Source organism: Macrobrachium rosenbergii, chromosome 11 (genome assembly GCF_040412425.1).
Source record: "Macrobrachium rosenbergii isolate ZJJX-2024 chromosome 11, ASM4041242v1, whole genome shotgun sequence".
Classification (NCBI taxonomy): Eukaryota; Metazoa; Arthropoda; class Malacostraca; order Decapoda; family Palaemonidae; genus Macrobrachium; species Macrobrachium rosenbergii.
This window is the reverse complement of record NC_089751.1, coordinates 22,778,147-22,802,624: the sequence shown is the minus strand read 5'-3', so window position 1 is coordinate 22,802,624 and position 24,478 is coordinate 22,778,147. Positions and strand designations below refer to the sequence as shown.

Below are 24,478 nucleotides of genomic sequence, written 5' to 3'. Positions count from 1 at the left end.
AGACGTATAGGGAAAAGTTTCGACTGCATTTAAAAGAGAAAATCAGTATTTTCATCTCTCTCTCTCTCTCTCTCTCTCTCTCTCTCTCTCTCTCTCTCTCTCTCTCTCTCTCTCTCTCCTTCATCCAAGAAAAAGAAATTGTACGAAATGATAAAATGAACGGAAATCGTGATTCCAATCTCGATAAAACGCCATACACACCCTTTCTCTCTCCGTTTTAATTGCAATCTTGCTAGAGGAACAAGCTCTCTCTCTCTCTCTCTCTCTCTCTTTACATTTTCTCTTTTGCCTGACTTCGCCTTTCCCTTCTCGCTCCTGTTTCTTTCTCTCACTACACGATCTGAAACAACGGGGACTGCGCCCTACTCTCTGGAAAACTTTCCTTTTACTGTTCACAACGGCAGTCCCCACTTCCCCAACCTCCCACACACCTTTCTTCTCTCTCTCTCTCTCTCTCTCTCTCTCTCTCTCTCTCTCTCTTTTATGACTCTCCAACATGACATTCCTTTAAACCAATATTCCCAACATTGCTCGGGATACACATGAGCGTACGTAGTATTCGCATACAAGTGCATAGGCAATCCGCATAGATACTACATGCCTTGTTTATATATCTCGTAGGTCAAATGACTACCACCAATTATAATCTGATCGGAAGCGTTGACATGTCTGATAACTTCGCATTCACTCTTAGGCTTATCTCCTAAACAGGCTGCAAATGAGAGAAGAACGTTTGCAAAGAATTATTATGAGGAATATCATGAAAATTAAATCTGGGGGCCAAAAAATTCGTTCACTATAATAGGTTAAACCTCAAAAATTGTTACACATAACGTTCAAAAGATTAATCTCTCTATCAGAGAATTATCTTGAACATGGCTAACTACATGTTTAATGTCTGGGAAGGAGCGCTTTATTATCACGAAACTTGTTTACAGGAGTCTTGGGCAAGGCCAAGTTTCATGTTTAATAAAGACCAGAAAATACATTAAGCATGGGAGACGAGTGAATTAAAGCTGCTTCGTTTAATGGAGGCAAACCTGATATAAGAGGTCTTTTCTGGGTGGCAACAACTCTCCTCATAACGACATCTTATGTAAGTTCTGATAAAAAGTGCCTGGTTTTAACATCTTAGGAAAATAACAAAAAACAAAAATGAAGCAGATGTTCTCCCGTTATTCATCTATCCAAAATCAACCCTTCACAAACGAGGCATCGAAAGCCTTCTGTGGGAATCATATACCGTGCGTGTTAAGCGCGTTCCAAAAGCACTGTTCCATGCTGATGTGCTCATTCTCATCCTATCTATGAAAAAACGCGAACATAGTAAAACTCTCAACAGGTTACTTTGTGCGCTTGGAAAAATAAAAAAATCCCTTACCTTTTTATTTCCTTGTCCTCCCCTGGAACTAATTTATCAAGTTCTTCAGATCAACCCTTTCGTTTATGACGGAAAATAATAAATGACAAATCTAATCTCCAAGAAAAATGACAGAACTGTCAACAAAGAATTGAAAGATTTCTAAGGGAAGCCTACATGGCCGTACCGTTACTTAACTACACGTTAAATTGAAAACGAAAAGTCGGAAGCCATAAAGTTGTCTTACCAAACCAAGAGCCGCCAAAAGATTCCACATACGGACAAAAGCAAGACCGAAACAGTTATTCCTACATAACAAAATTATGGGTACTTCTGCAGGACCTCTAGCATAAGATAATCTTGTATTCAAAAGACCTCCAGTAAGCCCCAGGGACTAAAATACCTGAATCTAGTCGAGAATATCTATGAAAAGAGATTAATTCATAAGTGACGATGTAACAGACCCCATCCCGTATATGACAATATAAAAAATCTTTTAACAACAAAATTGCAAAATCCATAAAAAATAATGAACATAAAACAGGCTTTTTAAGTCTCTGTTGGTCTTACGGTTCTCAGCAAACATTTTGCTTTGGTCAATGGATGTACAATGATGTACAATGGATTTTTTAAGACACACACTGAGATCGCTTATTCATGTCCGAGATGGAACCAATGAGTTATGCTGATGAGGCGGGACTGGTAATGCATACACACACAAACATACATATACATATATATATATATATATATATATATATATATATATATATATATATATATATATATATATATATATTATACTGTACACACATATATATATATATATATATATATATATATATATATATATATATATATATATATATATATATATATATATATATATATAGATGTGTGTGTCTGTGTGTGTAGCAAACGCATAACTAGTTACACTGAATAATCAACTTATTTCTATTGCTGATGACAACAAACAGCACTGGCGACAACAGTAACAATATATCGACGATCTTCATAACAACTAAGATATCAAAAACGGTAGCAAAGGATCCCCAGAATAGAAAACTGTCAACCTCAACAAATGATGATACAGTCGATGAAAACTTCAAACGTCTTTACCAAAAAATTGCATACGCGAACAACAAAAATGAAAAAAAAAATCGTACTGAGTCACTGAATCCCAATCATTTGTTGTCCTTCACATCACAAGGAAATTAAGGATCAACACGATTTACTACAAATCCTCTGCGAGTTAATGTTATTCCTCCCCCATCTTCTGAATAGCATTATAGAAGCAGAAACCTTGGGTTGGAGGGCAATCTCGTGAAGTGTACCCTTACATTCAGAAACCGTCCCTGAAGAAAACGGGTGCTTGGCTCTGAACAGCACTGGGTGATGTTTGATAATTATCGACTATTTACATCCAAGGAGAAGTGCCCAAGACTAGCTTTTTCTTGACGTTAACGTTTAAAAAATGGTAGAGCCAAGGACAAAGTCTAATGCTGACATTAACTCGCGTTTAACTTTTAAAAAAGCAAGCATCACTTTTGAGTCTAAGAATAATTCGATACGTTCACCAATTCCTTCAAGATTATTCCAAGTTATTTATGGTTTCGCTTAAAGAGTAAATCTATAGAAATTCATAAAAAAAACTATTCTGACTGACCTTCGGAACCACAAAATACTTTTTTATACTGATAAACAGTAAACAGTATAACTCAAATAACGTACAATGGCCAGTTCAAAAGTGAAATTATCCAACAATCCTCACCAAAGGTGAAAGTGTAGATTACACAAAGCGTAAAACTGACTGTCCCTTCTTTTCCAAACCTTGTAGATCTCTAAAGAAGCTGCGTTTATATTGCAAAACATTTTCTAAAGGCTTCCATTAAGTTACGAGATACAAATCCCGCTCACACACAAGGGCGTGCACGTAAGCTTACCCGTTTTAAGTCCAAATAAAGCAATACATGTATATGTATACGTATATATATATATGTGTGTGTGAGCAATAGATACTTATTTACACATAATGAAAATGCAGACTCAACCAAATTCAGCTCCGAGTTGTAAGAAGAAGGAATGGAGGTAAATCAGGACAAAAGGATGCTGCAAACACCACCAAGTGATGCCAGAGCACACAGCTGACAATGAAAAAAAAAAAAACTGTTAAACGTATAAGCTAATACATTTCCTCTTAGAGCTCACCACAGGTACCATAAGGACACAAAACAACTTGATTTTAAAATACAACTTAACGGCAAAATTCTCGAAATGTCAGCCCTATGAAAAGCTTGGTATGCAGTCCCCGAGCCGTGTGTCACCTAAAGTTAAGTTCGCAGAAAGTTCTTTTACTGCACATTTTTGTATGTCACTCTCCAAAGCTTTAGAACTTACAGGATTACAAGACTTGCAGCAAAACACAGACATAAAATCTTGTTTCTAAGCTGAGTTTAAAGAGAAAGAAATGTTGATTTATGAAGGCAACATTAATTTCGCCATATAAGTGTATGGAGCATCACACTAAGAAATGCACACAATACAGCAACTCTAAATACGCAGTCTCAGGCGAATCCATAACCAAAAGAGTATGACCTTATCAGGGGGGGGGGAACAAATCCAAGTTTCTGATCACAAAGTAATGTTTCGACTGAATTCCACAATGAACAATTGTACAAAAGAGTTTTCCCATACAAGGTTAGCCAACTCTGGCAAAGAGAGAAACAAGACACATAAGACCATAACCTTGATTGTTTCCGTTTAATTCTATTTGCCTTTACTGTACAAAATCCCGATAACAGTAAAACATTTCAATGCAAGACAAAATGCTGTATGAGCCGCCGCCCATGAAGCTTTCAGCCACGGCCCGGTGGTGGCATGTTCTACAGCGTTGCCAGACGCACGATTATGGCTAATTTTAACTTTAAGTAAAATAAAAACTACTGAGGCTAGAGGGCTGTAATTCGGTATGTATGATGACTGGAGGGTGGATGATAAACAGACCAACTTGCAGCCCTTTAGCCTCAGTAGTTTTCAAGATCCATGGGCGGACAGAAAAAGCGCGGACGGACAGACAAAGCCATCTCTATAGTTTTCTTTTACAGAAAACTAAAAAACCGCACATATCTACACTTAAATGGCCACAACCACCTTGCTGGCACAACTTGATTCCATCGTATTTTAAAACCATTTGCCATGGTTAACACCTGCGTCTTTTAGTATTCATTATGCAAATGCAAATGCTCTTTTTCTTGGAAGTTCTGTTGATCACCACCTCCTCATTTGATTTATGATCTCTTTGAAGGCCAGATATCATATGATTATTAATCTTTTATGTATTTCATGCTAAGGCTCTTTGTGTCTGCTGTAGTGGTCCATAAACACATCTGTTACAGGAATCATGAACCTTTAATCTTCAAACTTTAATATAATGTTACTCAAATTTTCCTTGTCTAAACCTTAAATTCTCTTTTGTTCTTACTGCTACAATTACAACCACAAATATAGCCAATTCTTTCAGCAAATGACTACCTACCAAGATTTTTGCACCTTATGACTCACAAGTACACCACACCAAATTGTTGAAATCTATCAGAACTGATGCTAGTGCCAATAAACTCGAATTTTCTAATTTTGGTGATATGGTGCAGATCATCAACTGCCCTTCATCGGTTCCAGACCAAGCATCTACTAATTCATTGACCTACATACATATTTCATTTCAAGTTTATCACTTCTAACCAAAAATACTCATATAGTAGTCCCTAATGTTTTGGACTGCATCTACTACCTACAGCCCACACAATTTTTACTAGCATAAGATAATAACCGGAAACTTGTTATTGTAAGTTTCACTAAGGGGGATTATAGCATCGACTCCAAAGACCTCAGCCTTATGAAAACGTATTTCACTAAAACAGTTGCTTTGTGGATATGGATAAATATAATTTTTCTAAAGTCTATCCCCACTCCAACCTTAGTTTACCTATGCTTGCTCTCTAACAACCGAGTCTGAAGTTAGGGGCTATCTACAATATCATTCTTCACTGGCTTTAGTTGCTTTCCAACTGGCAGTTAATCTGCTTAGCAAAACTTCTTTTGAATAAGGGAATATTATATGGTAAGGCTAGTTTCAATTGAGCTAGCCTTCTGACAGCACGGACCCTTTCCCTAAGTGTGGTAAGATGCTGAAGGGGAAAAGGGGTCGGGTGTAGACCTCTGGACCCTGACACCTTCTTCAGATGAAAGTGACACTTACTCCTTCCTATACAGTTTCTTTCTCATAATTTTGTGGGGGGAAACTCTCCAAATGCGTTTTTTTACTTCTTTTCAACAAAATGGCATGAAACACTTACCATCTTTAAAGAGCTCAACTACCATTTGGACTTTGTTTCACTTCAACTTGAACATCAGGTCACTGTTACCTACTTATATTCATGGATACTACTTTGGGCAATGCTTCAGGAGCTTTGTTATTGATCAATATTTCCTCTCAAAACCTGTAGAAGTAGCAAAATCGGTAGCAACCAGTTAATTAAATCAGTCCTTCATAACTTTCACTTCCGAACTTTGGGGCTTTACTTAATCTGCCCTAGATCAAGATGAAAGTTTGTTGATGCCCAATATTTAAAAGCCGTCACTTTAATTTTTTGCAATAAGCATGACTTATTTGGGAAGCTATGCTCGTGTCTGTTCAATATATATAAAATCCGAAATAAGCTCTGAAGATCACAGACATTATGTGACAAGGGTAGACTTTACCTATACAAATATAGGGGAGACAATGAAGAATTGAGAAGTGTTCCTCCTGAACATAAGGCAACACAACTGAGCGAGTCAGTGACACCGAAGAGACAAATGAAAACGCTACTATCTTGTGATTATTTTTCGTGTTCAAACTGTTCCCCTGGACTGTTTTTACTTTCAGTATTCAATTATTTTATTATATACTATCTCATATTGCTTTTCTACTATTTAATTTCCTGTCTACACTTACATCTGCATAGTCCAATACATTTTTTAATTACAGTACACAATTGCCTGTACGGACCCAAAACATTCGAAATAAGCATCTACTCTCACACCCATCATCGGGTGCCTCGTCATCAACGGCAGAACAAACTTCAAGGATTTCATCGATCCCCTTCCCTCTCAGATATAATTAAGCTCATTTTCATCCATGAATTTCACTCACCCATATGACAGCCTTGCTTCTCCTTTATGCGACGCCCTGGTGATGCTTTTCATCACTCAATCAACCGTCAACATATTCAAGTTCCGAACGTCCATCTCTTACTCACCGGCCCAAAGTACCTTTCTATGACATGGCATTCTGAACACGTTATTCCTCCCACGAACGCTATAAGTTCAATCACTACTTCTTATGCAGATGCACTTTGCGATCCTTTCTCCTGCCTTATTCAAATGTATCGATCGTTACACTACCTTTTTCTTTAACTTCTTGCTATTCACATATCCATCTGCCAAACCTATTATCTAAAAAAAAACTTGACCTGTAAACGAATCACCCATAGTCTAATTCTTATCCACTCTTCCTTAATTTGCTCTAGCCCCACATATATAATTTACGAACGCATTCACATTCAAAAGGACCTCATGTTTAAGTGACTTTTTATTTCTCTTCAATCGCTTTACTTCTTATATTGATTTACACAGTGGTGCGTAAAACAAGCAGCTAATCTTTGAACCCAATGATTAACTTGTATTAATGTTACATGAAAAATATGCCGCTTGCAAAACGTGGCTTACAACAATAACATGAAAAATAGAGTGATGTGAAAATATTGTATGATACATGCACTGACACAAGTTAATGAATCCGGAGAACATTTGAAAAAAAAAACGCATCTCATGAGTAACTTCTTGCATCCAAGAACCGCAAGAATACATGGAAGGAAGATACGAGTTGAAAACGGCAGTGTATGTAGGGGGATTCGACATATTACTAATAGTTTCTATGGAGGTGTAGAAGTGGTCAATATTGAGGAAGACTTCTGTGCAATGGGTTCATCTCCGGGTCAACAATTAAGGTGTACATATGGCAGTGACTGTTATGTTGTTTTTTTTTCTAAGGTCACCCCCCCTGCTAGAGGGAACGGACGAATGTTGAAACAGCATAATGTTTTAGCACATTTATAAGATACATCAGGCATTCAATTATCATAAGTCTCGTATACCCACAACCTACAAATTTCTCTATTGCTAATATCAGAATGAAGTACTCTAAAAATTATTTTCATTCATCATTATATATATATATTGTATATGTGTGTGTATACGTCTGTATGTATGTATGTAAGTATTTATTACACATTAAAGTGAGAGTTTTTTCACGTTAAATTTTCAAATACAAAATTTCTAAACCGTTTTGAAAGGATGATTATTATTAATGTGTTCTTTATGATATGAAGTGGAGTCTATGCAATTGACGGACTAGATATAGCTATTAGAATGCCATCCTTTCTAATATGGTTCACTTCAGATATATCCATCTACGAAACGAAGGCTGTGCTTTGTTCAGCTGACAGTTTTTTAAACTTGGGCCACTTCCAGACAAATTTTAAACTACACAGAATGAGTAGCCCCTTTCCTAACTTTGTTTTCCCAAGGGCTACGGGGATTGTAACCTCATGCGACTAATTCTTTATAAGTTCAAAGGAAGAACACGAGGCGACTAACAACGTATCCCACTCAGTAAAAACACGTAACTGAAAATATGCACTCCTGTTTTAAAATTTCCCCCAAAAATAACTAACTCGGCTTCAAAGAAAATATTTAAATAAAACAATATAAATTATAGTGAAAACTTTTTTCATGAGAGAGAGAGAGAGAGAGAGAGAGAGAGAGAGAGAGAGAGAGAGAGAGAGAGAGAGAGAGAGTTTAACATCAACTATAGTTACACGGAAAAGCTGAAAATATAACGCATTTCATTGCGAGATATTTTGAAAAATCATAGTAAGCGAATGGGATATAATCATACCGAAAACAGGAGAAACCGGCTCTGGGTATGACCCCTCTGACGGGCACTGACTGTAAAGTAATTCAGCGTACAACGACCAACCAATAAATCATCCGCCTTAATGAGCTCCTTAATTATACGTTACCTTATTTCCACCGCCGAGTCGAACTCTGAGGTCAGCTCACACCTGGAAAAACAAAAACAGCAATTAATACCATGCGTTATAATTATCTGACACTTCCAATATGTTTGTCGTCCAGTACCTTAGTCAAAGGAACCAAAGTTTTGGCTTTTGTTGGGATATACTCCTGCTGGCAAATTAATAGTGAGCATTAAAAACACTTTATAAAAACAAAAGTAACCCTTTTTCTAAAGTTCATACGACAAAAAATTGAAATAGGTAGGTAAGGCATTGGCAGGTTACTGTATTGGTACTTATTTCATCAACGATAATTCCATGCACTTTCCAAAATGGTTGAAAGATGAAAGAGCTGGTATTTTACATTATAACCAGAACATTATGCGATATCTTAGCCTGTCAGCTTATCTTAGCCTGTCAGCGTTATACAATCAAGTCTGGTTTGATAAAAGAAAATAAAAAATAAATACATAAAAAAGGTGTAGTAGGTCAGGAACTTTCAAAACACCAATCGAGCATCACCACAGCTATTGGGTTCCTCCCTCCCCCCACCACAACTGTTCCTCCCAGTATCCACGACCCTCCCTCCCTCTCTCCTTCCCTCCCTCCCAATCACCCCACCACCTAACCAAGTCTGACCAATGATGCTGGATGATTACTGCTTCCTTCTGCTCCCCTTCTTACATTATCGCATTTTCCCATTTCCTCATTTACTCCCTCAGACTATTCTGCTACCTGAACGATCGCCAACCATCATGTAAACCACCGCAGGGGATAAGATGATTATTGTGGTCCTTAGTTTTCCCCCGTTCTTAAAACCCTGCTCTCTCTCTCTCTCTCTCTCTCTCTCTCTCTCTCTCTCTCTCTCTCTCTCTCTCTCTTTAAAAAGAAAGAAATGGGTTATAATACTAAAATAAGATTAACAGAAGCGAACCGGTCAGGCAAGGGGTCATGTGCACAGAAGCAAGCTCAAACTATTCGTTTGAATGATATAATGAACTGTGTTCATAAAAAAACATTAATTTTTTTTTACAATTCTTTATTATGGATCATTTCTATCAAATTACTGAATAATATTATTTTCCCGAGTTTTGGCAGCATTCAATGAAGTTAAATTTTATACTAGAATTCGAAAAAAAAACTTTTCATCAAATTTAGCAGCGAATGATTTACCTTTTAATTTTATGATCTATGAGAAAAAAAAGTAAATAAAGCATGGCACCAACAAAGCGAGAGAGAGAGAGAGAGAGAGAGAGAGAGAGAGAGAGAGAGAGAGAGAGAGAGGGAAAAATGAAATTAAAAAATGTCATTAGGCAACCATCCCCAAGAACTGTCACTAATTTCCCGTAAAATGGCCCCCTTTGTCTGATTTGGCTCATTCATACAAAAATTGTAATAGAAAAAGGAAGAACAAGAACTAAGAAGAAAAAAATATGGCGTACAAAGAGAAGGAACGTAATCGGTGATTGCGCTCAACTCAAAACAATTCCCTGTCTCACGACATCGACTGACGATGAATCAGGCCACTGAATAATGAAAGGGAAGAGAAAGGGAGGGGGGGGGGGGGATGGGGATGGTAGAGGAAGGGAGAAACAGGAGTGAGGAAAGAGGGAGGGACACGATTAAACAATGCGTATCTGATCGCATAACATGACAAAAAGCTCCCCTATCTAAATCATTAAAACGATGGTGTGAACATGTACCTGTGGATTTACGTACTTCGTATGTCTCGTTTATTAACCTATATGTGAGGAAACAGATGTTAAAAGGTGTCCCGTACAAATATTAAATATACTCGTAACTGTTAATGAATTCCTTATTGGGAAGAAATAAATATAACTTATAAAAACAACAACAAAACTACATCATATAGTGTAACATATCTTGATCTATTTTAATTAAAAAATGAACGCAAGCACACATACGAGAGAGAGAGAGAGAGAGAGAGAGAGAGAGAGAGAGAGAGAGAGAGAGAGAGAGAGAGAGATTCATCAACCAAACTAATCAAGAGAAACATAATGATGTACGACCATGTGAAAACAACAAGCGATTAAGGCTAAACCAGCAAACTGAATGCCGAAACGCTAATGTTTCCATGAACAGGAAAAAGCTGAATTTTTAAGATTTAGCTTACTAAATCCACTAAATACTAGTAATACAACAACGTAAATCATCATAATATTGCCATTGCAACTAATCAACTCCAAGAAAAACAACATTCAATTACCGTTAACACTTAAAGAAGAGGATATATGTATTTTATTCTTGTACACTGCTGTAGTTAATATCAACATAACTCGCTGCATCTAAGAAGATATGAGTTTCTTCCGTCCAACATTAGGTTGAACAATTTATCAAGACCAAATCTATATATTTTTCGTAAATTCATTATTGCCTTTTTCTTTTTCCATTTATCAAACCCCAGCCACCCTATCCATTCCTTCGTAACTCCGCCCATACGAAAAAAAGCTTCTTTGTTAAGGCTATTCCTACCCCCATTCATCTTCCTCCCTTCCCTTATCTTCTCTTCTCTGGCCATCCAACTGATAATTGTATGTAGCCTCAGAATCTGTAGCCTGGAGCTTTTCCTCATCCTTGGGAGTACACCTGCTCTTCCAGTATCAGCCACTGTCCTTTGTTCGTCAAACAGTTCCAGGTGTAGAGAAGAAAGCAGTGAAATCAAAGGCATTATACGTTTCAAGATATGTAAGAATGTGTACAGCAGAAATAATGATGTGGAAAACTATGTATGTATATACAGTACATATATATATATAATTATATATATTATATATATATATATATATATATATATATATATATATATATATATATATATATATATATTATATACATATATATATGCACTTCTGAATGTTCCCCGTATGAAAAATAAGTTTACCTCATTTGTATTTAAAGTATCAAAACCGAAAAAAATTACTCATTTAATATACAAGTACATAGTTTTTACCAGTTTTATTATGTGAATCACACAAATTATCTTAAAGAACATTTCACGTTTACCTGCATCTCACAAATACTGAAAAGCATACACAATACTTGGATAGAAAAGTAGATGTATGTGTAGGGAGATAAATGTCTGTTTCTTCACAGCATCGCAAAGCGATGAACCTGCTGACCCTGAAGTCTTTCAACACGATTACCGCGCTGAATAAATTAAGTATACCTTAGTTTTACCAGACCACTGAACTGATTAACAGCTCTCCTAGGGCTGGCCCGAAGGATTAGATTTATTTTACGTGGCTAAGAACCAACTGGTTACTTGGCAACGGGACCTACAGCTTATTGTGGAATCCGAACCACATTATAGCGAGAAATGAATTTCTATCACCAGAAATAAATTCCTCTAACACTTCATCAGCCGGCCAGGGGAATTGAACTCCGGCCCATCGAGTGACAGTCTGAAGCTCAACCGACTCAGCCAACGAAGGGCAACCGCGCTGAATAGAAATTACGCTATGACACTGCTGAAACCCTGCAAAATGATCAACAAGCACTGGATTTGGTTTAAAGATCAAGCTATATTTCCAAGTTATCTAGATAATATGAGGCTCATTCAAAATAATATCTGCAGAATGTTAGACTGCCTTCCCTCTAACGCGTCCAAGAATACAGATTCATGGACAGGATTTCCGGTAACCCACAAAAAATTAAAAGTTATTCAGATGCAAGACTCCTTTCCAAAAAGGTAGTAGGCTGGGTTGGATAAAGTACTTTACAGTGTAGTGTAACTTGACCCCAAGTCAAGCATAATACAGGAGAGAGAGAGAGAGAGAGAGAGAGAGAGAGAGAGAGAGAGAGAGAGAGAGAGAGAGAGAGAGAGAGACTTTGGGCTGTAAAAAAAACACGGATATTCTGATACTCATGAAACACGTTTCTTGGGTGCACGGGAGAGAACGAGACCTGACTGCCAAAAAAAGATGTTAAGGGGATCTACTATATAAAAGAAAAACTTACCCAAGTTTTCGAGTATTATGTGAATAAGCCACAAGCGCAAGAGAAAAATATCAATGGTCATTTCTATTAATTCTGATAGAGGTAGGCTCCAATTTCAATATGAAACCGCTATTGTGCCATGGACAGATATGGTTTCATAGTGTTATTCTCCATCAGTATATCACTTTAAAATAAATAAATACACACTATTTAATTAATTAATTACATACATAAATAAATTAATTAATAAGTAAAAGTGAGATGGAAGGCAACAAGGAGATTTGTACATCAAGGATAAATTTTTTTCACAAACACAACTTCAAAAGAATGATCAATAAAAGCCATTGTATACATTGTGAAACATGAATTCATTCGATAATGAGCAACTGCACTCTATGAAAGTAATAAAACACCTGAGACGACTGCGCGTTCGTATGTGTTAAATGCGACATCCTCACACTTCTTTTCTTTGCTTAAGAAAATTTGCTGCTCGGGGAAACTTGCCTGAACAATTAAATTTCATCGACACAACTTTGGTAGGAAACCACAACGATGGTACCAAAGCACAAAAGAAAAGTACTTGTCCCATTAACAGAGTAAAAGAGAGAGAGAGAGAGAGAGAGAGAGAGAGAGAGAGAGAGAGAGAGAGAGAGAGACACTGCTGTAATTTTGGTTTGTGATTATGTTGTTGGGATTTGGTTAGCCCACAAAGCAGGAATAAAAGATGAAAACGATGGTATTAGACGGTTTATAAAATCAAGGATAATCGAAAATAGATATATACTGATAACTACTGAAAAATATTAACAATGAAATACATAGATTATTTGTAAAATATACACGCTAAAGTATTTGTCAACCCGAATGATAGGATAAAATTGTATTTGTTAATTTTTTATAAACTCTGATTAAATTCTGCTTGTAATTATGTTAAAAATGTAAAAATACTGTATATTTTCTCTAAGACCTGAATCGGAGTGACATCCGCGCATTGGGAGGTCAAAGTGTCAGACGAATACAAAGGAATTGGCCAACAGAAGTAAAAAGATATTTTCTCTCTGTCACTTCCGGAAGGGAATCCAAGGCTATTCAGATGCTCTATCACCTACAGAAAAGAGTGACAATTTTATTGTCACTCTTTTCAATAGGTGATAGCGAGGTGACCTATATACGGACTGAACAAAACGACTGTATGGCAACGCCATTCCCACTCTTCTCTTTCCGATAACGATGACATTCGAAACTAGGACAGAGCCTATCCCACTTACATGAATACACAAATAGAAACCAACCAAACAGTCTTTCAGTTGACAGAATTACAAAATAAGCACTCAGTACTCCAGAGGTCAGGAAGTTCTTCTGCAGACCGAATATATGATCAGTCCCCTGCTATGATTAATGTAGAAGCTCAAGCATATCCGTCATTTTGAGGCCGAGCTTCGTTTCTCAAGGCGTCAATACAGCCTTAATCAGACACAGCAGTAGAGTTGTGTCTAGCATGCTATTCTTTCCTCATAAAGATTTCCAGGCACAATAAAACTAAAATAAAACTAAAGATAAACACTAACAGTATTAAGAACGGTTTAAAGCAGAATATCAAGTAATGCACAACACTTCTTCATTTATGAAGTCCTGAAAGATCGGAATACCGATAACTCTCTCAAGTTCTGCTTTATGACCAGGAAATTAACGATAAAAACAAAGTTAACAATCCAAACCTGAGCCTTGTAAACAAATAGAGATACTAGAGAATGTCTAAGAAAATGTACGTTAATAATGGAAACAAATTTATACGAGCTCCAAGAGACTGCTGCTGAATAAACGAGAGAGAGAGAGAGAGAGAGAGAGAGAGAGAGAGAGAGAGAGAGAGAATCACTTAAAAAAAAGAGGGGGGGAGAGATCTCCAAAAGGCATCGCGTTGCTACTACCGAAATTAAAAAAGTGATCTGAAAAGGTTTCAAGCCCCAGAGGACGAAATTTAAGTCTCCTTTAGCCAGCACTGGATTATGTCCCAAGGGCAACAAGTTTGTACAGGGCCAAATCACGTATTTTCGGCCGATTTTACAATTCTCCACATCTTTCTAATTTAGAACTGTAAGTCTATCCATAAAACAAAAACTGTTGTGAACTATCTACAACTGAATAATACTACTGTGTCATATTAATAAACGAACTTTGACACTTTTTACTAAGAAAATACAGGGACCTTTGTATGCTAAATTACTCAGTGAAAAACCCTCTCTTGCGAGGTTTATAAACATGCACTCTGTTTTTGGAAAACTGCATCTCTCTCTCTCTCTCTCTCTCTCTCTCTCTCATCCAAACACACCAACATCAAGCCCTGAGCTGACTTGGCAATAACAAGATTTAAGCTGTTAACTCAGTTTAGCCCTAACTTTGTAACGCAATTTCATGCTTCTATCCTTTTTATGACGTACGTTTTTCGTCCCTCCCTCTCTCTCTCTCTCTCTCTCTCTCTCTCTCTCTCTCTTGTAAATGTTCGGAAATCAGTTTTCCAAAATGCATTACCCCCATATTTTTTTCTTATATCCTCATAACCAGAATTCAAAATATGAATAACTTGGGTAACTTCGCTTCTTCAGGTTACCACAGAAGTTAGATTCTCTTACATTGTTTTTATTTTTAAGGTAGGATATCCGTCAGTAGTTTATATAAGTGCATTATTCAATAAAGAAACTTATGTGTGTGTGTATATATATATACATACATATATAAATAATAAGTATGTATATATATATATATATATATATATATATATATATATATATATATATATATATATATATATATATATATATATATATATATATATATATATATATATATATATATATATATATATATATATATATATATATATATATATGCGTGTGTGTGTGTGTGTATCACTGTATCTCACCCTTCAGCATCTCACTTTTGCAAATTATTTTCTTACGTATTATCTCATTTTCTTTCCCCTAGTGTTTATCATCGGATATTCTACATTCTCTAATTGCTCCTCTAAATCCCTATCCGTGAACTCCTCTCCCGCTTCCCCAAAACCCTTCCACTTACCTTCATCTTCACCCAGCTCCATATTTTTAATTCAGTTAATTATAGATCCATCCCTCCCACCAACCCAGCCCTATACAAAAATAATGGCGGAACACTTCTTTAATAACTGAACAGGTCAAAGGTCACGCACCATCGTCGGCGGCGTAATGGGCACTCCTCTTTGGGTAACGTAATTAAAAATGTATTAAGTATAATCACTGGAGACGAAAAACTCAGAAATATGGATGGCGTTAATCATGCGGACAACGACGCCTCTCGTGCTTGACACAGTGGCTCTCTTTCTGTCTTGAAGGCATGTAATGGCTTAGTATTTACGAGGGTTATGAGAGAGAGAGAGAGAGAGAGAGAGAGAGAGAGAGAGAGAGAGAGAGAGAGAGAGAGAGAGAGAATACGTTTCTGTAAAGTTTTTGCAGTTAACTTGAATACATAAAAAGGTTAGAAAATGATAAAGAAAAAATACATCGAAAGCATGATAATCCACCTCTATGGAAACCGATACGTGCCAATCGTTATCTGAGAGCAAGAACAAATCCGTAAAGATTATCACCAAACTAAAACAGGGCGATTACAGATTTTTGTTACATGTACCTGACATGGAATATGTTCCATTTCCACTTGTTTAAGTAACCTTTAGTGATTTGGACTCGAATTCACAACAACAAAAAATCCTCTGAAGAGCCCATTCCTAAGGAATACAGATCAAATAAACGGGAGAGGCACCGAAAAGAAGAGGAAAAGGAGTTTTTCTCTCAAGAAGTCAAGACGCTCAACCTCAAAAGAAGAATGTTTATGGGTATCAAGGAAAACAGAAGCAGTCTCGAGAATTCCAGACCTTTGAAATATAAGAGAACAAACGATCACCTGTCAACTAATCCAAAAAGAATTTGGTCACAATAATATGAATGTTTGAAAGGGAGCCTCTCTCTTCGGAACAATCACTGTAGATGGAATAACTATAAGCAGAACACTACCAGCAACTTTCTTAGCTAGTCAGAATCGTAAACAAAGTTAACTTGCTTGACTGGCTTATACTGTCACTCTTGAGGAGGGGGTGGGAGTAAATTGCTCATTAACTTAGCATTTTCTTCGTGACAGCAGCCACTCCAAATGCCCATGGGACTTGGTGAAAGCTGCGTCCTGACCAAACATTACTTTCCAGCAAGTAAGAAACACGGTTACATCGCATTACTTTTGTTTTGCTATGACTATCGGTAAACGTTTAGACTATATATATTCAAGTTCCAGCTTACTCATGTATTGACCGACACTGAACTGTAAATGGATAAAGCTCATGAAGTGGCACTGACATTTTTTCATAATCCTTCTTATATGAGCACTTCAGTCTGAGTTCCTTTTATCCAGCACGCTGTTTTCATCTTATAAATCCTTATTTTTAATGTTCAGTTATTTAATTACTCATTTGTTTCTAGTTTTATCAATATTGAAATTTATACTCTGATTATCTGAAATCCTGATAGTCAATTACACCGTCTTTTGGTTTGTTCAATACAAATAATGATACCTGGTATCTCACTAAATAATCATTCAACTCCATCAATACTGCTAGAACCTAAAACCTATCAATGTCACGAATGAAGAAATTAGCACTGACATTCAGCACTCTCCTAGGAAAAATTTTATAGAAAACATTATATAGAAATCCAATTTACCCTGTATGACGATAATAACAGTGACATTATACATGCCGAAGCCCAAAATCCTCCACCTGTAATTGGACAGTTCCAGTAACCTGTCGATACTGAAACCCTTTACAGAATCAAGATTTCCAATTCGAAGATTCTTTAAAAACATATGTATATAGACTTATTTGACAAATAAAACATGGTAATATATGTGTCAGGGTACACACAAACGCCATTTATATAGACCAAACTTGATTTTACTCTACTGTATAAGCTTGTGTGTGCATGCATATTACGCACGTCCATGAAACCGGCTGTGTACAAACTCTCACACAAACATAAGCACATTGATAAATCGTTTCTAAATTTTCATGAGCAGTGGCGCCACTCAAACATGGTCACATCCTTGGGTTCATTTCAGACCAACAAGCAGATCAATGCTGATGCAAGACTGAATATGCAGCTATCACCATTAAAGCAATTTCAAGGCTGCTGACACAATAAACCTCTGGTCCAAACTGAGCACAGTACCCAGAAAGTAAACGCCACATGTGCCTAATACATGCATCCTTCAGGAATCACTTTACTAAAGCAGATGAAAATACATAAATAAACAAACAAACATAATATGTAAACTAAACAAGTATCATTAGCAACCTTTTTCAATTTCAAAATTAATCCTGCTTTTTAAAAATATACTTTTGCAGTTTTAAAAATCAGAATCTCTGCAATCAGCGATCACTTTGGAAAAATAAAATCTGAAATGCTTATTGGCTATCGCAAAAAAAGTTGGTTTGCCCCACATTTTACTCTATAATTAATTGTTTCTCTCTATAAAATATTCTCAGACTTATGTCTTGATCATACTTATTCATGGAACTGTTCTTCCGCAAAAAAAAAAAAAAAAAAATTAATGTTTTATACATGGTGAAATCATTAAGGAAAAGAATCCCTTGACTCCATTCTCCTCTACCACTGTAAGGAGTTACTAATTTCTTTTGTGAATGTAATTGGTCCACGCTGCGCACTGTTATACTTTCGCTACCTATTTGCATAACAATATTCTCATTACTATATGCATTAACTAGGATGGGGAAAAGCTGCATAATTATTACATTTCGCCCAGTATGAAGCTCATGTTTCATCCGTTTTTAAATAAATTTAGAGTTTACCAACTTTACTTTTCAGTGACTTACATAAAAATGATAACGCTGCATCAACTTCAGGTCGTGAATCTATATTATCTTAAACCCACTTTTAAACGGAGCTTAGATTATACTCTGAGAGAGAGAGAGAGAGAGAGAGAGAGAGAGAGAGAGAGAGAGAGAGAGAGAGAGAGAGAAAGCATAATAACAGTAACGCTGGCAGATTATTAAATGAGCTATATTGCACCTTAGGGTGGAATAACCATCAAACTATGTAATAAATGTTGTAAAAGAAAATAGTACTTACGGAATGACCCTATTTGGAAGTCACATATCAAAAGTACATCAAGTAAACACGCAAAAACGTACAAATGAACAGATATATATAATTTTTGTTTGTAATTAAGGGAAAAAGGTTGGATAATCGTAACAAAAAACTTATTTCATACAGAAATGAATGTTGTTAGAATTTTTAATGAAGAATCAGTTAGTAACGGTAAATGAAGTAATATTATATCAACTTTATCTTCAAGCTTTAATGGAATAAACGCATCTGTTACAAGCAATGAGACGCTCCCGTGACTTCATTTCTGACAATATCAAACTGAAATATCTGACCTACACGCGCTCCGGTATCGCTTTGTATACACGAACTAAGAGCCAATCTACTTTGTATTTACCTCTCGGGAGAGAACGCAAAAATAAAGAGACAGCCTGCCCAACTCTTTTCCTTATCTTTTTCCTTCCCTGACATCTGAACTGCTGTTCTCGTGTCGCTCAGCCGGTATCTAACCTAAGCTGGAAAACTGCAGAAAACCAAGATCATAGCAGACATCTACTTTCAATTTCTCTCTCTCTCTCTCTCTCTCTCTCTCTCTCTCTCTCTCTCTCTCTCTCTCTCTCTCTCTCTTTAGTCTTCCTTCTCTTCGCTAAAAGGCTTCAACTATTTTTCTAATATCTTTGTCGGTTTCTGTATGACGCGTATTTCATAAATGATTTATTTATTTATTTATTTCTTGAGAGAGAGAGAGAGAGAGAGAGAGAGAGAGAGAGAGAGAGAGAGAGAGAGAGAGAGAGAGAGAGAGATTTACTCGACTGATTTTACCGGCTTAAAATCCATGACAATACCAAATTAAAAAACTTATAAAAAATGTTACAATAACACGAGTAATACAAATAGTACTGTAGGAATGACTGCTATAATAAAAAAGAACAAACCCATGCAATACATGATCTAAATGTACATGCACACCATACCAGCTTATTATTAAAAGGAAAACTTTAAAAATCAAGTCCAAATTCATATACCACAGAAAACTAGCGTTATCTGCAGCAAATTTTGTTTTACAGGACGAGCTATAACGGAAACACAACAGCATGTTTTAAGATACGTAAACATTACGTCCTATAAGGCTAGGTTTCGAAATATCCGACAAGTGTTGCGAAAATATGAGGGACCCACCGGGCGTACAATGTCAGCCGTCCGTCTGACTTCATCAGGATTCCTACTCTATTTCCTAACTGCAATGTTGTAGCTTTGGCTTGAGGGTCTACCATCATCCTTAAAACAGATTTTCACTTTAATCCTACAAAACTTACCTTTTCAAAACGTGCAAACATGTAATTGTCTGAAGTCACGTATTAAAATATTCTGTTAAGACATTCCATCCAACCTTTCGATAGAATTCTTCATTCACACATTGTTAATGGCATAAGTGTAAGTGACTTACCATTTGACAACAAATCTTCACACGGCCACAAATAATCCTGACTTATATGGAAACTCTTAAACAGTGATACTTCAAATGCTTATAAAACAAGAAAAATCAAAGAAACAAAGATGTAATTTACTAGCAACTTTCAGCGTGTAATTTTTATTATAAATGCATACTATTTTTTTTTATATTCCGCAAAAGAGTGACGGGAAACCCAAAAACTATAAAGGTAACAAAAAAAAAAACGCGAGAAAAAGCATGAGACTCCGACTTGATCATACTACATGGTTCAGTTGTATTAAACTTAAAATGTTGCATTATACGGTGGGTCACTGAAAAAATATACATGAAAAAGAAGAGCATACATCAAGTATTATGTGCAAATTAAAATAAAAGGTTAAAATAACAAAAAATCGAAAACAAAAATGGGGCATTATAAAAAAACCTTAGTTCTCTCTCTTTCTCTCTCCCTCTCATCTGGGCCCATTCATTCTTTTCTTATGGCTGCAGACCAAATTCTATTGTTTTCGCACAAAGTTTTATCCGTTAGGGCCGACAGGCAGCGACAGTTACTATCCTCCCCCTTTCTCCCATATTTGTCCTGTACCATTTTATGTTCTCCCTTTTCCTTTGTCTATGTATGTTTTTTTTAAACCTCCCTCACCCCTCTGTACGGCGTCCCTTCCTTTTCATTCCCTTTTCTGTTGGGTCTCTCTCTCTCTCTCTCTCTCTCTCTCTCTCTCTCTTACACATTCATACACACATAACCACACACACACACAAACACACATTAGTACTGATGAATGTTATTGTTGTGAAGTCAGATTATGTTACAAAATCAATCATCACATATGTGCGATGAACTGCGCTAATAATCGGAGCGGTTTTACTGTGGTATAAAAAGATAAATATATAATAAATAAAGTAAAACAAAGTATTTAAATAGTGTCTGACATCATAAACTTTACAAAATTTTCATTTTAGTCATGAAAATACAAAATTAAATGTATCACCTCTGAATCATTTAATTAAAAAGCAAAATCTTGAAACATATGGTAACCTTTTCAAAACACACAATATTTTTAAAGCTGCAAAATAAACGAAATTTAATTAAAAACCCTGGTTATACTGTGGAACTATAAAGCTCAGTTAACTTTTTGTGAAAGCACATGAAAATTTCACCATATAAACGAAACGTGGCATATCAATAAGAAAATGAAGATATTACATCCTTTCCATAAGGTCAGTTAATAAATTTCGTACATCCTTTTTCGTTAAGGTCAATTAATAAATCTGATCTCTCTTTATTCAGTATCAAGCAAAAAGGCATTTCACACTAAATTGAAAGGGTAATTATGGCAGTAAGTTCGTTAAACGAGAAAATCTGTAGATAAACAAAAACAATCATTTTTACCAAGATCTGCAGATTTAAAAGAGTGGTCTGCAGTAATAACAAATAAAAAGTTTACACCAGCAATAAAAATTTAAATGTAAATCTAAAGTGCCACCTGTGACAAAATAAGCATCTGGTAATTGGTCGACTATGGTGATGCACCAAGGGTAGAGAAATGCATGACGCTTGAAATTTCATAAAAAAAAAAAAAAAAAAAACTTCCTGAGACCTGGTAGGTTAATACCCTCTGAAGCCTCCTACTTTGGGGAAACACTTCCACATCACCAGCCGCTTTACATTCCCAGACAGAAGTTTCGTCACAGCTGAGTCAATCACCACTGTAAACAAACTGCACTAATTACCTCTATCTTATGCATGTACTCACGCTTACTGGACACTAAGGTCCAAGGTTTTAAAGATTATTTAGACCTTGCTACGGCCTTTCGTTAAAAATGGAGCTCAATCCCGAAGAGACCGACGCACCACTTTCTCGGAAGATCGAAGATTGTGAGAGTCAGCAAAAACGACAAGAGAAGAATTCTTAAACTGGCAGCAGAAACAAATAAAAACAGTCACCAAACCATGCCATCCGAAGGTTACTGAGAGAGTAGGACAAAAAGCTCTCCTTGATTTCAGTAGAACCTTGACCGAAAAAGCACATATTAGAAAGATCTAGTTAAGATATGAGGTCCAGATTATTAATCAGGAGAAGTGCCTGGCTCTAGTTAAGATTAAAGGTCCCAGGTTATTCAGACGAATTGTCTGGTCTAATTCCCTCGAAAAAAACTTCGCTCCTCCAGAGTTATAGGTCGGTCTCACCTGGTTTAAGCTCCATTTCATTTCTTTGCCTTTAGTTCTTTTTCTTTCTTTTTCTCAATGTTACCAGTTCCAACGACTTTTGCACTGAAAAACATCAACTAATGTTGCAATTCTTTCATGTAAATATAAATCATGCAATCTGAAATTTTACCATTTGGAGTCTTGTGCTGCAGATCTTTCAAAACTACAAAACATAATTAAAAAAGTTAAGAAATACTAAAAAAACCTACTTAAAAACAAACAAGAACGATTTCATTATGCAGCTCACAAGCAAAAGCAACATGTGAACGTTGCATTGCCAGGATGACCTCACCACTGGTAGCGAAGATCCATTGCAGCGGCTGGCTCTTCAGTTGCAAGGTAAGGGAGACGTAGACAGTGCTAAGATTAATTCAATCATACCATCAGCGAAACTGTTTACTGAATCGATGGGAAATCGTAGATCGATACCAGTATTCTCATAACTAACGAAAAAGGAACAGGCCAGATCATTAAGGGCATTGCTGACGTAAGGACTTTACATCAACACCTTCAACACACACCCTCGAGGCAATCATCACATTCTCCTCACATCATCAGCACATGCTTTCTAAAGCTACGTCATTACGCTCTTATACGTATGAGAGAGAGAGAGAGAGAGAGAGAGAGAGAGAGAGAGAGAGAGAGATATCCACATGAATGCGTGGGTATTTATTCCCCCTTATTTGTCTGCTAGCATTAATATGACCGTGAATGCACATAACACACTCATATGTATACATATGTGCGCATATGTGTGTGATAGTCTGTATTTTCTTGTACATAAAACATAATTTTTCATTGATGACTGGCTCTAGGTGTTACAGCCCAGATTCTTCAGAATGAATTTTGTGATGTTTTTCAGTCCCATCCACTTCACCCAGAACCCAACCAACAACACTCAACTAACTCCATCACGACTTTCCTCTGTTTCTTCTGTAGTAGTATCATCATCTTGTGCTGTTTACATTAACATTTCAAATGAGCCTGATAAAATGTTACCCATATCCTTTGTGCCTGTTTCTTGATTCTTTACCATTTTAGTTTTTTTCAGTAAAGCATTATTTTCTTATTGAGATTTATTTTCCTGCGTTTTGTTACTTCTATCTGTATGTATTTTTGTTTCGTTAGTAGTTCTTGTTATCGAGGCATAAGTAAGTTTCTTAGCAGGATCTTGAATTCCTCTCGCTTTCAATTCTAATTTAGCCTCTAATAGACATCCCTGTTCTTTCTTGTAGCATTTTCAATTCCATATTGTATATGTAATACATGCATTCTTTGGATCTTGCATGATGATTCTCCCCACAGTTTATACATTTTGGTTCGTTGCAATTCCATTGTGTGGCATGTTCTTCAGATCCACAATATGCACACACAGGTTCCTTTCGACAATATTTTTTTACATGCCCATATTTACTACAGTTTTGACACTGAAGTGGCTTTGGGACATAGGGCCTTATTTCTCTGTTTTGACCTAAAATTTTTATTTTTTGGGGTAGATCCTGAACCTCAAATTTTATTTTCGTGATTTTTAACATTTTCTCATTTTTTTGCTAACTCGGTATATTATATACCTCACAATCTTGCACTCTGGGATATCCGTTTTCAGGAGAGTCCTAGAGAATGTTTTTTTTTTATTGGTTCGTCACTGTTTTCAGGAAGCACAATGGTACACTGAATGCTATTCATAGTGTCATGTTTTTCGTTTTTTACATTTATATTATCTATAGTTGTTATAGACATACAGTCCTAAGGTTGACCCTTTGTTGTGGCTTCTATAAGCCACGTCTTTTCTCTTATCTGTCTAAACGGCATTTCTGTGGTTGAATGTCCGTTTAATAGGTAGTTTTCTAACTTTAGGGCTGAAATTTTCTGATCTGTTTCTATGGCTAGAAACCTTGACCAACTTCCATTCCTAAAAAGGGAGTCGAAGTGAGTCAAGGTTGCGTCAAGACGATATTTACTTCTTTCGGGTTTGTTTTGCTCTGAAGCATAAGGTTCAAGTGTAATTACGTTGGCATTTTTTCCTGACTTTTCCAGAGAGAGGTTGTCAGAGGAGGTTCCAGCGGCTGTCAACTGTGCCGAGTCGCTACCATCACAGGGCCCAGGGGTACTTAAATTTCTAAAACTACTGAGCGTAAAGACTGAGGTATATATAAAAAATAAATAAACCTGAAAACCTTAAAAAGATATCATCAGCTTTCATGGAGTTTATTCTTCCACCAATGGCACAAG

At 36.3% G+C, this 24,478-nt stretch overlaps 1 protein-coding gene across 2 annotated transcripts in view; it reads right to left on the bottom strand.

Moving 5' to 3' along the window:
• LOC136843230 (alkylglycerol monooxygenase-like) overlaps positions 1-24,478 on the bottom strand; it is a 790,153-nt gene that overhangs the window by 298,383 nt on the left and 467,292 nt on the right. Inside the window, exon 2 of one of the 2 annotated variants that reach the window (XM_067111314.1) lies at positions 8,485-8,526. The exons of the other annotated variant lie outside the window; for it this stretch is intronic. The gene's annotated coding sequence lies outside the window, so the exon portion shown is untranslated. The remainder of the gene's footprint in view (positions 1-8,484; positions 8,527-24,478) is intronic. 2 annotated transcript variants of the gene reach the window in all.